The sequence below is a fragment of the Manacus vitellinus genome, unplaced genomic scaffold, assembly GCF_001715985.3.
Source record: "Manacus vitellinus isolate BGI_N305 unplaced genomic scaffold, ASM171598v3 scaffold_38_pilon, whole genome shotgun sequence".
NCBI classification, from domain to species: Eukaryota; Metazoa; Chordata; class Aves; order Passeriformes; family Pipridae; genus Manacus; species Manacus vitellinus.
Window position 1 is genome coordinate 6,008,901 of NW_021940526.1, and position 16,637 is coordinate 6,025,537.

The following is a 16,637-nucleotide window of genomic DNA, read 5'->3' on the forward strand; positions in this document are numbered from 1 at the left end:
GAAAAAAATATCATATATAGCCAGTGCATAAAAAATAGTTATATTTCTTACACCACAGTTTTGTGGCTGAAAGCTCCAGATGGCCAACCCTTGGAGATACATCCCTAAGTTTTATTCCAATGTGAGATTCCAAGGAGCATCTGTAGCCTGCCAGAAGGTATTCCTGTCACACCAGGGACCAAAGGAAGCTCACAAGAGATGGCTCACTCTGATGGACAGAAGTTGGTGCTCGGCAAGACCAGGTATGACCTGAGTTCTTTGTAGTCCTGCAAAATTTTGGAAGGAAACTCTGAGATAAAAGTGCCCTGCCTGAGTTACCAGTTACAGATAATCATATGTATATAATATTATAATAATGTATTTGGAAGTATTAGAAAAAAATAAGAAAACATTTGCTGGTTAAACACAGGTTTTAGTCAAGTGTGTGAATCCTGTTCAGTCAGGCCTAACTTTCAGCCTGGAAACTCAGGAGACTGATTTTAATTTGAAAAGAAATTAAATGCACCTCAGAACTGATCTGTGGGGTGACAGAGCACGAGACCCACTCTCAGCTGCTGATGTGGTGTGTGCAGTTTGCTCTCAGTACCTCAAGATCTGCAGCAAATGGGCAGCAGTGCTGCCTAGAGCCATTCTTAATATGAGTTATTCTTAGATAAAAGCTATAAATTTCCTTTTTTCCCCCTTCCTAGTACACTGACCTTGTTGAGCCCCAACATCTGAAGTTTCAAATTAAAACCCAGTGAGGTAAGCAAAGCCCTGCAGAGTTTTTGATGTCGCAGATACTGCATCAGGAACTGATTGGATAATACACAGTCACCATCAGTTCCTAATGCATTGCCTTCAGCATCTAAACAAGCCTCCAGGACCTTCCAACAGGAATAGCTGCAACACTGGGAGGATGATGACATGTCATCCCACCAAAACCTTGGCAGCTCTCTCACTGGGAGAATAACCTTGGGAGGGAAATCTGAAGGTACGAGGGCTGCGCTCCCTCCCAGGTTAGGGTGGTGCAATTAGAAAGGGATTGGGAGGAAAAAATGGAAGGAAAAGAGGACTGTTCTTGCCTCAGGTGGTCACCTCAATGTATTTCTGCTCATACAAGGCTTACAAGACATACCTCAAATATAAAGACAGTGATAGTGGCAACAGTCACTTGTATTCTATCTTATTTCAAAGTATTAAAGTTACTCACAATCTGCTTTGCATTATTATATATATGCACAAAAAATACCTACATGGATTTATGTGTATGCTTTTATGAGACCAAATGAAAAGCAGAGAGAGAGGAACCCTTTCTTTGCTGAAGGAGCAGGAGCCTTTCCATTCATCCCATAATTTTCCAGCTCAGAGCAAAGCATCTGGACCCTCCAGTACATGCATGGATACACTGGAGGCCTCATGTCTTCATTCTGAGCACCTCAGCCCACGTGAATTTGTGATCCTGAAGCTGAAACAGCGAGAGGCACAGCAGGACATCAGCTCTGCCAGTGAACTCACTGCTGTCAAATGCTCCAAAAGACAACCTGGCCGACCTCTGCACTCACAGACAGGGCATCCCCCAGTCCTCTGAGGGGGAAGGGGTGTCTAACAACTTCGTCATCATGGAACAGTCAACTGATATGGTTTGATTCCTCATTCCCATTCAGAGAATAAGTTCAAAAAACTCCAAATGCAACCTCCTGGCTGTCTCCTCATGAGCTTCACCCATTTCTTCTACACAGAGATGAGTCTGGCCACAGACTTTGAATATGAAAGCTCATCTCCATCCCACAAATTGCCAGAATGTTTTTAGCCCAAGGCTAAAGCAAACACCTGTGTTCAGATGCTCAGTCCCTGCATTCAGGGATGAGAAGGGCTGGCCCAGCCCCACAGAACCCCCGTCCCCTGGCAGATACGTTGGCACTGCCCCAAAAGCATCCAAAGGCACCGCAGAGCGTGCAGAGACACAGAGCACCTTCCCAAGGCTCCAAACAGGGCTTGTGGGCTTTCACATTTCTCTCTCCCCCCTCCATTGTCTATCTTTTTAAAAACAGTTGTATTAAAAGGGAAACACACCACACATTGTTATTTGTTACTTTACTTGCTTTGACCTCTTCTACTGCCAAAAATGTACCCAGCACCTCATGCCTGAGGGAATGGCTTAGTTCCACAGGCCAAGCACACACAAAATGTGAGGAATAACTGCTGCAGAGAGGAGGTAGAAATGAAAGGATGAAATAACTAATAGTCATGAAGGAGAGGGAGAGGGAATTGTAAAAAGTTATTACTCCTCTTATGTTTTATTTTAATTTACTAGACTTCAAGGTGACAGTTTCAGCTGACTGCAGCTCTGAAGTGCTCTGAACCCCAGTGGGTGTTGGGCTGTTGGACATACCCAGTTACCTGTGCAGTGCAAGGTGCCATTCTCTGGGCTCCAGACCTCTCCTTGCTGGGTGGGGGGACTGGCTGATGCTTTGGCCCAGGAAGGAACGACCCTGGTGTCCTGGGTATGGGCAGCTCCTGCTCAGCCTGAGCACAGATGCCGTGAGAAAGCCAATGGGTGGGAAGGCTGAAGGGAGCTGATGTCATTGGGCTCAGACTGTAATCTAACTCTAGATTGTTTAGGCCTCCCATCTCTCATGCTCCTCTTCTCTTCCTGTTTCTAGGAAAGTCAGGGGCCTCCACCCTGCTAATGATCCCCCCGGGGAGGCAGCACTTGCTGCTGCTGCTGAAGGCACAGCACACGAGGCCAAGAGCATCCCCAGCCCCAGGACATTCGCTCGGCAAAGTGGGTGAGGAAGGAGGCTCCTCCCGCGGGAATGCAGCTGATTCAGGCAGGGAGGGGAACGGCTTCGCAGGGAAAACAAACCACGGCGCTTCTCAGAACCCCAATAAAGGCCGGGCGCTCTCCGGGGAGGGTTTGCAGAGAGGCAGAACAAACACAAACACAAAGATGTGCAGTTGGAAGCCTCGCTTGGAAATGACATTTCCCAGTGAAATGTCAGGGCACAGGGCTCCACCAGTGATGGGCTTTTTCATGCCTCCTTTGCCCCCCTCCTCCCTGCTGAATGCTCATGGCCGGCTCTGGAGCTCCCTCACCAAAGCCACTGCAAACAGGCTAAGGAGGCAAAAAGGGACCATTTACTCTTCCACATTTTTTCCCCCATTTCACACTTCTCTCCCTGTTCAGCTACTGTCTAATCAGCCTGTAGTGACAGCCACAAAAAATGGTATTAACTGAGTTTCTCCTCACTTCCCTTTTTCTCACTGCCAACACAGTACCCAGTAATTCTTGCCCCCCAAACTCCCTCGTTATTCCAGAGGGAAAGCTACCTTTCCATTACTGCTCCCACTCCCTGATTAGCCTCTGCCAGGGGACAGTGTGCAGATGTGATGCTCCATTTTAACCACAGAGCACCACATTCACTTATGACAGGGAGTAAAACAAAGAGGGAAGCAGGAAGAAGCATTTGATAAGCCAACAATTACATATTAATGTGTCGAATCTCCCCCTCCGCTCTCACTTTTGAAGGCAATAAAATCCAGATTGGTATTTCCTTTAGGAGCCTTTATACATTCAAAAAAGTACCTGAGGCAGGCATTCCCTAAAAACAGAAATTATTTTAATGGTGTCAGACTAAAGATCCAACTAATTCACCTGGCAATATCTAAAAGCAGGTGCAAGTACAAGACAGACTCAGTGGTATTTTCCCAAATGCTCTCCAACAATTTGTGGCTCGTGAGCTCCCCAAGACATTGGTTCCCATGCATCCAGTGTCCCTAACAAAGTGATTTTTCATGAAACCTGTCCAGTGCCCCCTTGAATCTACATAGGCTGCAGCATCCACATGTTTAACCACACATAGTAATGAAGATTCACTTATTTTTGTACCTCTGCTCAGTAGAGGTTCCTTCAAGCTTTACCTTGTTTGGAAACCTGGCAGCTGAGGTGCACATGAAAAATAGCCATGCTTCCTAAAAAATCTGTGTAAATTCTACCACACTATTCCACAGTTCTTGCTGCAAATGGGAGAAATAGCAAAAAAACCCAAAACACAGCAGGAGGGGGGGAAAAACCTTGGCAATGAGGGAAGAAAAGAAGGTGACTGTGGTGAAACAGGTTACTGTATGAAAAAAGGGAGTCTGGAATTCCTGCTATAAGGACCCAGAGAAAAGTCCCAGAAAACTTCACACACGCTCTGAATTTCTGCCCAAGTCTGTCACAAGTGTCAGGATGTTTTCAGTGCCAGGCCCCTCTCTCCTGACTGCACACCTGGAAAGGCTGGGATGGCACATCCCTTCCCTCAGGCTCCTCAGTGAGTTACACCCGAGTGCCCGGCTCAGGCAGCAGGGCTGAGGAACGAGCACGGAGGTCCAGGGGCTCCCAGCTTGGCTTAATCCACCTCCCACTTGGCCCATCCCTCAGCACGGCCAGGGAAGAGCACAAAGCTGTCCACCCTTCTGGATGACTCCACAGTCCTGGTGGAGCAACAGCTCGGGGCACACGCTGCAGCAAAGCCACCCACCCACGTAGGTTAATGCACTTTTTGATGAGTCACAAACCCAGATCTAACAGCAGAACTGAGCCTTTTGTTCAGGATTTTGGAACGAAACATCAACTAACATTTTTTACAGATGACTGTCAAGGCTAAAGCCTGGACTGAAGAGTCCCTGCTTATCTGAACCGGTTTCCAGCTACGCCCTTCGAGGCAGAGCCATGTCTATTAAAAGAAATGAAGACAATCCCAGAATCACAATCCTGGAACATTCAGCTGTGTCCTGTACTCTGTGCACTCCATTATGCCTACATTTTGCAGGGATCCTCTGTACAGCAAAGGCTCTTCCTGTGCTCCATAATCCCTACTCACTGGGGACTAGTTAAGGATGGATTTGTATCGTCTTAACTGCAAATTCTCCTGGTTTTGGGTGTCCTTGCTGAGTCTTTAATAAGAAAGCTTTGAAGTTTAATTACTCTCTTAGCAGTTGCAACCATTATACTTGAGATATGAACAAGGCAAGTAATAAGATTGTAAAGTAGGAGTTAACTTGAATCAAAAAGGGAAAACTTTAATCAAAAAGGGTAAGTTTTATTCATCAATAGCTTTGACAAAATTGCCTTCAGTGTCATGCACACCAAGGCCAATTTACAAATCACCACAATCTGCCCTCTTGCTCCTTCCAGCAAATTCAGTTGCCAATCAAGGGGGGGAAATCAAGAAGATTCCCAACTGCCAATTCACTTTATACATGTGAAAGGACATGTGCAGAGCAGCCACCCAGAAGATGACTGTCCACAGCATCCCAAAGGAAGAGCAACATCAGCAGAGGAGGTGCCACACTGGCACAGCTCATGAGACCATGGACACAGGAAAACTGCTCTGAGATATATTGCCATGTTCCCTTTTTCAGAGAAAGGGCAATGATTAACAACCCATGTGCCAGCTAACAGAGGGCACATCAGCACAAGGGAAGCATTTCCAGAATATTTTATAGGATCGCTCAGTTTATTCGACCTCCCCAACACACTGAGACACCCTTGGAGCTAAACTGCTCGTGTCTGAAAAAAGAACATAAAGAAAGGCACTGGAGATGCAGATGCAACTAGAAATCTCCTTTTCTACCTTTACAGTTGTTTGCCTGATGACAGAGACACAGTTTTAGGTGATAAGGTACATAGATATAAATAATATCCTATTTGAATCAATTTTTCTTACTCTGTAAGTTCCTTTTTTCTCCTGCCATGTCCCAGTCTAGTCTGGCAGCCACGTTATTTCCATATACATCACATATTCTACTGGCTCACATCAATTTATATTACAGATTAACACCTATGTATTAAACTACACACATTAAAAACAAGGGAAGGGAAAAGGCAAGATTCTTTAGGAGCCTTTGATCCCAGTTGTCAATGTAATACAATGCCTGATGTCCACAAGAAAAGCTCAGCATTTTTATATTTGTTTTACTGGCAGATTTTTCAAATGTCAGATATAATAAGGAAACTGGAGTGTTTCCTCAAATCTCAAGTTGATAGGGCACTTCTAAATTCTGTGAGACAAGACATGAGGGCAAGACATGGTTTTACCCAATTTACCCTGACTTCATAAAATTAAAATCCCCTTCTTTGCCATCCAAATACAGCATGTCTGGTCTCTCAGCAGAGGAAGACACTGACAAAGTTAGAACTGTTGTCACCTAAATATTTCTATAGAAAAAAATCACAGCAATCATGTTCTTATTAATTGATAGCTTGACTTTTCTATTTCCAATCTTCCTTTACATCAAGACATTACAGAGAGGTTTCCAAACTTGCTGGTCTGAGAGGCAGAATTTATTATCTCCCTGAGTCATTAATTTTAGGCTCCAATAAAAGTAGGAGGTCATTAATGATGTGATAAATTACATCCCATCCCCGAAGTTGCTAAATCAACGGGAGGGACACTCTCAAAAACATCCTGCCCAGAGACCACCGGGTTTCCAGGCTGTGCTGAGGAACCATCAGCACTTGAAATGCTCCAAGAGCTGCTTGTGCACTGTGCTGGCTGAGGCTGCAACCACCAAACCCCAGTGTTTGTGCCAAAGCCCTTACGCAGATGCACGATTGGAACTTATAAATTACACGGAGAAACAGCTAAAGGCTCATGGAACTCCCAGACATCTCTGCTTCCACCAGTGTGGTCAGCAGGGCTGTAATTTCTGTGAATCCAGCATCTGGGCTTCTTGGAATTTACCAGCCCTGCTGGCAAAGCAGTCACGTCTTGTAACTTCCATGCGGGCAGGAAGGAGGTTTCAGGAACTTACGAGCTCCCCGGGGCTGCGGGAGGAACTCGCAAATTGAGTCCGACAGATCCCCCGTGTGTGTGGAGCTGTGCCAAGGCCGCTCACGGAGCAACTCCCAGCCCTGCTCGGCCCAGCCCGGGGCCAGCTCCGCTCCCCGCTCCCCGCTGGAGCCCGCACGGCCCCGGCTCTGCTGGGAATGCAGCTCGTGCTCCCGGCTGTGTGCCCGGGGGGCAACGGGAAGGGCACAGATCCAACCGCCGCATCCCCTGCACGCGCCTGCGGGATGCGGGGAATGCCGTGCTCCCCCAAAGGAGCTCTGCAGGTAGTCTGGGGGAGACACGATCTGCACCCAGTATCACGGACACCAGAGCAGCCAGAAACCACTTCCCATCCCAGCCCCAGGGCAGCTCTGGAAGGCCTGATGGAAGGTGAAGACGTCCCTAAGCACAGAGCAGTTGTTTGCTCCTCTCATTTGAGACACCCCAAACTACCTTCTCAACTAGAATCTGCATTGAGGTGCAGCAACAGAGGGGCAACACTGAACCCTGGGGAGCCAGGGAAGGCTAAAGGGATGGGACAGATGGGAAAAGCAAGGAAAACATACTCCTGGATATACTGCATGGTGTGATGTGAGACAAAATATCCCACATTAAGGAACAAAGGCAGCTAAACATTGAGGAGAACAACACCTACTCCTGGATACATTGTATTGTGTGATGAGGGACAAAATCTCCCACGGGAGAGGACAGATGTAACAAATAGTATCAAATTATTATTTCAGTGTTGTTTGATGTGTAGTAGCTTCACCTGCTTGAGTCTAATCTTCTAAGCACAGCAGTCTGATGAGCTTTAAAGCCTTGGGCTGTCCTAACAAGAATGTTACAGGTACATCAGTGCAGGGGATGTGAATTAACATGATATTCTACTTCCCGACCCTAACTGGATCACTGGACTTGGTTATCCCTGGAAGTTTCCATCCAATCTCTGCCTCCAAGGGCCTACAAAATCACTAAGCACAGAGCAAGCCCTGCAGGAGCCATGGAAACAGAGGCAGCAGGTGTTCCCAGAAAGGCCCTCCCCCAGCTGCATGTGCTCTGTGTGTGTGTGTGTTCACATGTTTTTCAGAGCATGGACATGTGTCCACAGGTCTGGCCATACTTCCAGGACTTCTGCACCCAGAGAAACTCATTCTGGCCTTCTAAGCAGCATTGCTTTCATGAAGAGGAGAACAGAGGCTGTAGGAAACACGAATAGGAGGGACATGTACCCGATAAATGTGAATAAAGGGAAAGCTGAGTCATCAACACTCCTCAGACCGTGCCTATTGCACTGACTTACCTGAGCAGAAGTTCTTCCCTCTCATTTGGGTCTTTGGAAAACTCTGCACAGCCAGTAAAGGTAAAATGGTTGCATTTGGGATTCCCAGCCTTGCCAGGTTCAGATTTTTTCCCTGAATTCATCTTACCCGACTTAGACCAAAGAGAAACAGAAACCATACTTCGCACAGAAGATGAAGATGCAGCAGCAGCTTCAGAAAATTCCAGATCAGGACAGAAAAGCTTAACCCTCCCCAGCAGTCTTGCTGGTCACACAGAAAGGCACCTCTGGAGGCATTTCAGGAACTCAGCTGCTTTCCCAAATACCACAGAGGGTTGGGTAACTGCTTTGACAAGGCAACAAATGCAGCCCCAGACAGGACACCACGTTTGTATGGAACAACTACCTCACTCAGATAACTTACACTTCTCTCCTTCACGACATGTTAAAGAAGTGAACTGACTTTGAGGGAGTGGAGGGGAGTCATTACCACAGTTTAAACAAGAGGAAAATTAGATTAATTGCATCTGTTAGTCTGTGCTGGCACTCTCCATAAAGCCATTATCTTCCCTTTTAAGGTGAGCCTGTTCAGAGGATTCACAGTTTTGGCTCATTTCATCCCTGAAGGTCCCTTTCCTCATGAACCAGAGCAGAGGACTGTGCAAACCAGAAGTGGATTACAGTAGCACATAGGAAAGAGCTCTTTCCTTTAGCTGAGAACAACCTTGGACAAAGCCACCAGCTTCAACAGGAGGGCAAGTTCAGCTGTGAAGCTCCACCCCAGTTTCACAGACGATCCCTTATCCCAAAATAAGCCGAAGCAAATGCCCAAATTCAAACTCCTCTAAAACACTGAGAATTTTTGGAAGAAGCTCTGGACATAAAGTCTGGGAGCTCTTCATTGTCTGGTGTGAGCACTGTGAAGGTCAGCCGCCCCGGAGGGCACTGTGCCTGTGTCCTGTGTCCGATATTCCTCCTGCTCCACTGCTGCCCTGCCCTGTGACCCGTCACCACCGGGTCCTTCGGGAAGCACTCGCACATTTTTGGTTTGCCTGCCCGCGAACGCCCCGCGAGCCCCGCACACAAACCCCTCGTGCCGCCACTTGGCCACCGGAGGGCAGCACTTCATCTCCAGAGCCTTTTCCTTATCTCCAACGAGAATTCACTTCATCGCATTCCTACCCTATGGATCCACAACACATCGCTTCATCCCAAGGCTCTCATAAAAGCCTTCTCTGTGTTGCAGCAAAGCACGGGGGTGCCATTTAGTTCCCCACTGTGCTGTGCATTTTTCTCTGGGAGGTGTGCAGTGTCCCTGCCTGCAGAGTGCAGGAGGAACTGTGCCGAGCTGACTTTTTCGTGGAGATCCGTTGAGGAAACATCTCTTTATTTAGCCAGGGTGCTGTTTGTTTCCATGGAGCATTCCCAATCCCATAGGCTCATGGCATTTTGTGCTGCCTGAAAGTCCATATGCTTTACCCAGCAACAATAGCAATCCATCTAACCCCCTGTTTGTAAAGCTCAGCGTTCTTTAATGTGCACGTTCACGTAAAACCACAAATCTAAGCTGAGCAATTTTCACCCCAAAACAACCGGCTGCTTCAGCTTTCCTTGTTTTTTTTCTTCTTTTTTATTTTCCTGCTATCAGCTCCCCTATCATTTGGATAAATCCCCACCAGTCAGACCACACCCTCACATCCACATTTGAATTTCAGTTTGCTTATTTGCACGCTGTCCCTGACTGCTGTCAGCCTTGGGGGGCACAGGCCCACTTACCACATCCTCAGCAGCATTCCCTGGACAAGGATCTGGGAATGGCAGGCTCCACAGTCCCTTCACACACAGCCTGGAGTGCAGCCCAACTTCCATGGGGTGGTAGCCACAGCTCTGTATGGACAAAGCCAAAACATCCATCAAATAAGCCCCACAGAGGTTTTGCCCTCCCACCTTTTCTTTTTAAAGGACTGACCAGACAACACATCACGTTCCCACACCTCTCACCCACCTCATCTGAGAAGTTCCCCTCACTTTGCTCCCTTCTTCCTCAGACACCCAGCCAGGAGCTGCAAGGATTACTAGGGCTCCAGAGCCAGCTGTTAGCATTCTGCCACCAGAATTGAAGGACTGAATTTCCAGCCTCATCCAGGGACCTGGTCCCTGCTGGGACCCCCTCCACACCCACCTCACACCCCTGCATGGCACCTGGTGCAAGGGAAAAGGGAAATTTTTCTGGCACTGCCATATTCAATTGCTATGGGAACACCCCCCTAACAAAAACAATCTGTTGTACAAGTTCCTTTTCCTATTAGAAACCCTACAAGTCAAGCCCCACAACTAAATACTTGTACTGGAAATCTTCCAACCATGACTGGAAAAACACACTGACACGAAAGTTTATTTTATAAGACACCAGAGGGGTCACTTCCAGATTAGGCCAGATTGAATTCTCCTCACATTTTGTGAAACTCCTCAGGACATTTGTTGTGGCATTCCACAGTTCTCCAGGCAAAAAAAAAAAAAAGGAAAACATACTGTATAGAGGTTGCAGATGCAAGAGTTGAACACTTCTTTTTAGAAAATACCAACCTACAATAACAAATAATTTTGCTATTCACAAGAGAATCGTTGAGTATTGCAAAACTTGATAATTACTGATTCATGACAGATTTAGGAAAAACATCAGCTTAAGTAATCAGGTCAGGGCACTGCTGTTGACCACAGTGCTGGCAAAAGAAACAGTTTCTGTCTTCATATCTTTCATCAAAGTTTAACATTTCACAGTATTTAGCTTTTAGCACTTCATTGGTCCAGAGCAGTAAACAACTGATAGCTCGAGAAGAAGTTAAATTGTGAGCAAACATCTCTGGTTAGTATTATCTTGTAATTCACTTACACCGGTCACATACTCGTAAATCCAACTCAGTAAAATCTGAGGAGCCCTGAGAGCTCTAATTTATGGCTGCTGCTAATAAATTCACCAGATGATTAATCCCTTACACAGCCTGGCACCAAGGGTATGCTCTGTCACATTTTGCCAACTGGGAATAAAGATTTCATTCAGACCTCAAGGTGGACAAAAAAACAAACCCAGGTTTTTTTGTGAAGGAAATGTGTGTGATCTTCATTTCCTCCTGGAAAAGCCAAGAGTTTTCCTCTACTAAAGATTACTGCAAACAAATCCATTCCACTTCCTTCCATGCCTCCAGATATTCTTTGCCTGACAGTGGGAACTCATTCTGGAAAGGCAGCAGTGCAGTGAAAGGAGGTCTCCTGACTCCAAATGAAGTACTGTAGTAGCTCCTCTTTCCCTTCCTAAGATGCACACTAAACAAACCAAAACTCTAAAAGGGAGAAACTGCAAATCCACCCCCCAGTAAAGGTTTGTTTTGCTGTGGAGAAAATGTGTCCTTACCTCTTCTCCTAATGATGCTAAATCTGACTTACACAACACAGTGGGTTTTAGAGCTTTAAACCCACTTTAAACACCACAGCTTGCTACTTCAGGCCTTCCTGACAGACACATGTCCTGCAGTATAGAAGGCTCTTCCTAAATAATGACAGCCCTGGTGCAGATGAAGGTTACTGGAATGAGGAATCTGGAGCCATTCAATCCAAAGAAATGCCACAGACACAAGCTGTGATTTTCTACATGGAAGTATTTTTTATCCACATTATGTGAGTGTTAGCTCTGAATCATTGTTAGCTCTAAAGGAGTGTTGTAAAACCCCTCAACCCTCTACCTTCAGAGAAACAAAACTTTACCTCCTCTTTCCTCTTTTTGTTTTTGGCTGATCTCCTTTTGAATCCACATAATGAAGGGGACTGAAGGGAAGTATGGGAAAAACATGGAAAGGCCCTTTCTAACAACTGCAGTGCCAGAGTCTTGAGGCCAAAGCCACCTCCATTGTCTTTGTGCCCTCCCCTTTAAAGCAGCATTTACCAGCGACTACCAGAGCTGTCCCCAAAAGCCACATGCACAGTTACCCACAAAAATGGAACAGGCTCCCAACCCACTGCAGCTGGACCACACAGGTTTGGATGCATCTCCAGTGCAAGGCAGAGAAAGAATCTGACCCTTAGTCCTAAAGCAACAAGTGCCAAAAAGGCTCTTTGACAATCACACAATCAAACAAGCCATTCCAACAGACTTCATCCATCCATCTTCAGCAGGACATGTTTCCATGTGCCCACAGCTTCCTCCCAGATACCAGTCAGGAGCTCCAGGAACAGTCAGAGAGTTGTATATTAAAGGCCTTCCTGAAAGATTTACAAATTCCAAGTACCTAATAACTGAGACAGATAATTAATAACTCAGCCACAATTTGCTGACAAAATGTTGAATCAAGGGCTCTCCTTTGATTTAAACACAGACAACCTCAATCAATCCTGCTTCTCCTGCTCCATGTTTTCTTGCAGAGGTTGAATTTTTATGGTAAAAGCTCTATTAAAAGATCTACACCTGAAAAATGAAGGATGAATGTGAGCAGAAAAGACCAAGCCCTAAAGCTCTGACACATTCTAATTATTGCTGCCAGAAGTGAAAATTTCTACAACCCCAGTTTAAAGTGCTGTCAAACATCACAGTGAGAAAGGAGAATAAAGGAGCTGGAAACCCAAAACCTTTTCTACATAAAACAGGATAAAAGGCCATAACTGAGGAGTCTGGAAGTAAGTGGTGGTAAGACACCGAGTAGGACCCAGGTAAACACACTCCCCTCTTTTGCACTGATGCAACTTTCCTGCCAGTCTCCTCTTTGCTCTCCTTTATAAAACAAGGGAAGGCACGAGGACAGCAGTGCTCCAGCTGGGTCTGCACAGAGTGTCCAGTGCTCTTCCCAAAGCATGTCCCTCTCCTGTGCCTTGGCCTGTGCTCCAGCCAGTACCTGGCAGCCCCGGGAGCTGCAGGAGCCTTGGAGCAGGAGCAATCCCTCGGGGGGGGGTGGCTCTGGAGCCTCCAGAGAGGCACAGTTTAATATCTTAATCTCCACAACTGTATTTACGACCTGCAGCTGCGGTGCCAAAGAGGCCCACGGCCCCTCACACACTGGGACTATTGTTGGCAAAACAGAGCTCGGGGCTCTCTGCAGTGACACACTGAGCTGGGATGGAGACAGGAACTGGGTTTTCCTTCTATCCATCAGGTTATTTTGGGCCTTTATCACTTCTGAAGTACAACAGCCCTTAAAGCAAGGTAATGGGTGAATGAGCAGGATTGAATTTGTCAGAGCTTGGGGCTTCCAGGGAACAAGAACTTGAGCTGATTAATTAAAAAAAAGAATCCCCACGTTACACATAATTTAAAATGAATATATTTGGTAAGTGATGTGTTAGTCTATCGCACAAATGAAATGTTTGGTGCTGTTCTGCAGCCACTTCAAAGGGACAGGACACCTCAGTGACTGGGAGATGTGGGGTTCCTGCTGCCTCACTCCCAGAGCTGAGCTTTTCCCTCGTGTGGTTAAACTCCTACAGAGCACATTTTGGGAGCATACAGGGTTAGGGGCTTTTCTGTGCCAGCTTTCAGTGGTATCATCTTCCAGCTTTTTCCAGAATTCTGATGCCTTTCAACCACATGCATCTCCAGAGAGGGGTGAGAGGATAACCCCTTCAGAGAGGAAAATCCCCACTGGCATTTTTCTTGTGCTTTCTGTATGACAGCTTATAGACAAGCACTAAGTAAGTTTAATATTCCAGGGAATTCAAACGCCCTGACACACATCCTGTACTGTTAACATGCAGAGATTGAGCAGAGAAGTTGTGTCCCTGGACAATAATTAACTGGTTAAGTGGGCAGGTTGTTTGCCAAGTTCACCCCCACACAACATAAATAAGAAATGCTCCTGCTTTTCTGGTATTAATAACTTTGTTCTCAAAAGGGAAAGAAAAGAACAGCAAACTCCGAGAGTTCAGAAGATGCTTAGGGAACCAAATTATTGTTTAATATACCCACAGATGCTGATGTTCATGAATTTTAAAAAGCAGAACACTCATTAGCAAGAGCTCTGTCCCACAAATGTGTTCCTCTAAGGTCCTTTCAGTGCAGCATTTCCAAGAGGTCTCAGCTTTGTGCTGAAGGATCACAACCCTGTCACACTCTGTGCTGGGCCCACGAGGCTCTGCAGAAAGCAGTGGCTTAAAGGTTTCAGACATCCTGCCTTGGAAGTGCTTAGCACTTCCCAAAAATCAGGAATCCTCTTAAGAAAGGTTAAATTATTCCAACTGATTCCAAAAATCTAAATACAAGGCTGGAAAACTGCAAAACATCAAAACCAGGAGATATTAAGAGCTTGGGTTACAGTTCTGGGAAAAAGTTCTAAAGAGTTCTCATTTTAACCAGACCGGTTGAAACTTGGTACAGCATCAGACTTTGACTCCTGTACAGCACCAACACTGGTTTTCCTAAAAAAAAAAGAAAGGAGCAGGAATGACAATTCCAGTGTTACAAAAGCCACATACCTAAACTGATGCTTTCTGGTTGGTGTTTCTCTTATCTGGCATGAGAAAAAGAAAAAAAAAGAAAAGAAAGAAAATCACTGGTAGAGAATGGAAAAGAGCTGCTACACAGTATAAAAAGGTGGAAAAAGGCAGAAATACAAGCAAAAGATAGGAAGAGTGTTCAAATTCCAGATATGATTGCTCAGCAAAATAAAATCTTCACAGCAGTAGCAGTGCAACTGAAGTCAAGGCCCAGATTTGCCCTATTTGAAATTCCTACCACATTAAGTGGTCTTTACCTGGATGGTTATTCCATAAAACCAGATATTCTGGGGTTTGTGAGTAGCCTTGTGTTCAGCTGGGCCTCAAAATTATGCCCTTGAAAACACCGAGAAAGCACTTTCAAACCACACTCTTGATTTTTCAAAGGGAAGCCTGAAATCAACATCACACACAAGGATCAACAGGAGGGGTCTGCAGTCCTGAAAAATCCTTACTCCCAAGAGTAAGTACTCCTGGAAAAGACTTACTCGCACAAGGGGTGATGGACCTCACGTGGAGAGTGAAACGGGCTCATCCTTCCCCCACACATCCTCATTTCATGGGTTGTTTTCAGCCACATCAGAGAACCCCTCACACTTCCAAAGCCTTTCCATTCCCAGTTTATTATGGCTGTACAACTGCACCAATGAAAAAGACGGACAAACTCCGGGAGACACCTTTCTCAGGGTCACCACCTCACGTGGGCATGGAGCTTTCTGCTGGAGCTCCCGGGAACGCACAGAACACGGGATCACACGGCCACAAACTGCAGCAGGAAAGCAAACTGCACTGCCTGGCAGACTGTGAGCAAACCACAGGCCTGATCTTCAGCAACAGTCAAAATAAAAAATGGCAACTATGTTATACTTTAATATCCTCAGAGCATTGTCAGACGTTTAAAAACGAAATCACGGGTTAGCCCAACAGCCAAAGGCCTCAGCACAACAAAACCCGTGCAAGATCTCCCATACAGGAGATACCTTCAGCAAAACAAAGGCTGAAATTCTACCACTAGATTTACTAATCTTACTCTCATGCTTTCTCCTCAACAGTTTTCTCTAATTCTGTGTTTGCACCATCTGTCACCTCTGAACTCCACTGCAATGCAAAGCAGTAAACAAGGAATAACAATAAATATATGATTAATTTGCTTAAGCAGAAGGGGAGAATTTGTTCTCTGTCGCTTGCTACCGACATTTTGGTCCTTAATAACATTTTGTAACTTCAACACCTGTGATAAGGAACTGACATGGTGAGTTTTTACCTCTCACTGTCAGCTTTCTGTGAAAACTGAGAGCAATTTGCTCCCACGGTTCTTCTCTCAAATTAAGTTTACAGTGAAGTAACACCTCATGCCACATTCAACGTGCTCACAATGCCTCCCTTGAAGAGAAATAAACTTGTAAAATCTCACCTCGAGCAAAAGTTTAACATTTGTCATATTTAATCAGCAATAAAGTCAGACATCTAATTCTTCACAATTTATCCTTCACCGACACTATGTCATTTCCAAGCTGAAACGTGGAAAAAATTTTGACATTTGCAGGCAGCGTGGCAGAAAGGCAGCCTGCCATGTTATCACAATAATTTATGTTCTAAAATTCCTGCGAGTCCAACGTGAAAATAACATCTCCACCATTCCAGCCCTTAGTTTAGACAACTCCAGTGTTACTGGATGTGACATGCCCCGGACCAGAAATCATCTTCAATTGACACCAACAGTCCCCGGAGCTGACAAACACAAGTTGCTCAAACCCGCCGTGTGCTTCATTTTCTGTTCTGGTGAGCCATGTTTGAAACAGGAAAAGGGGGTCAGATCTGGGAGTAGAAGAGATTAAACTGCAATTTTGTTTTCCTCATTTTCGGGCTTGCCTCTAGTATCAATCTCAGCCTGCTCTAAATTACGTCCAGCTGTCTATTGCCCCCAGGGACAATTCTAGCAGCCAGAATTAGTTGGGAGTGCAGTGACATTTTAACCACACACAGTTTTCCTTCAGCCTACCTATCCCTGGGTTTTTGAGGACAATGGGGGGTGGCAACACATCCTGCCAGGAAGAAAAAATGGGAACGTTTAGGTCATAAAC